We start from the raw sequence: 1269 nt of genomic DNA, 5'->3' as shown, positions 1-1269 counted from the left end.
GGGACGAACATTCTAGAGTTTTCGGGTCTCTCGTAGGCGACAAATCCAGGACACGTGTCGCCATTTTGTGTTCAGGAAACATGGCGGCCACCCCCGTGGGGAAGGCGAAGGGGGGGGCGGAAGCACCGCCACGTTAGCCACTTTCCCTGCGAGATCCTGAAGCACGTTGCGCAGAAGTCTATTACGGTCTGGCTTAGCCGAAGGAGAAGGAGCGGAAATCACTACTCGTACACCACCGTCCCGAACGACATTTCCTTAGCGAGAGGAAAGTGTGGTAGCTACACTCGGCAGGAAAAGCTTTCCAAGATGGCGGGGCTCCATCGGGGGCCGCCCCCGGGGACAGCAGGGCGCGGTGGCTGCACCAAGAAGGAAAAGGGCCGAAAAGCAGCAGCGGGGGGTGTAAACCGCGCGGGAACAACCACAGGACCTCCCCAAAGCGCTGCTCGTAACCCCAGAATAAATGAAGTCTCCACAGAGGCACACCATTGTTTGAAACGTCTGACGGGGCAACGACGATTAAAGCGATGCAAGGGCAGGAGGTGGGGCTTATGGGGGTTTAACCGAAAGAAACTTGCAAAATGCAAACAAAGCATTATGTAAATGGACGCCATTCTTTTTATGCCATGTTTCTAGCACTTCCCAGAAACAATCAACAGAGCGGAGACTCGGGCAGAGGCCGCGGGTGGGTTTCGGTCTTGCGACTCCGGCCGCAGCCGCGGAGCCAAAGAGGGGGTGGGGGCTGGCGCGGACCAGCCGGACGCCGGGGACGAAGGGGCCCCACGTGCCCGCCCGCGCGCGCCCGTCGGGCCTCGCCTCGCCGCCCTTCCCCCCCGGAAGACTGCGGGAGCCCCTCCCGTTCCACCACAGCCCAGCGCACGCGCTCTGGCGGCCTCACGCGCACGTTTTAAAACCGCGGCGTCCCGGCTCCCGCCTGCAGTTACTGCCGGGGCTGCCCGCTTCACTCCGTGCACAAATCACTTTCATGGAGCGGAAAAACAATGTGTCTCTCCAGCACACAACATTAACATTTTTAAGCACATGCCAGTGCCGTTAGGTTGAATAAAACACGTATTTATTTTAAAGCTCTGCCGGACTCACGGAGTCTGCCCATTGTGTGCTTTATTGTCACCACCATGGTGTTAAGAGGGGTGTTTTTTTCAGTACCATAAGGAAGTGGCGAGATCTTGTGACCTAAAAGACGGGTCCTCATTTTTTTTTCAAGGGGTCCTGCGGCAGCAAGCACTTCCGGGGTCAGAGGGTACGCGGGGT

Source organism: Trichechus manatus, unplaced genomic scaffold, assembly GCF_000243295.1.
Source record: "Trichechus manatus latirostris isolate Lorelei unplaced genomic scaffold, TriManLat1.0 scaffold00004, whole genome shotgun sequence".
NCBI lineage: Eukaryota > Metazoa > Chordata > Mammalia > Sirenia > Trichechidae > Trichechus > Trichechus manatus.
Note: the sequence above shows the minus strand (reverse complement) of the source record.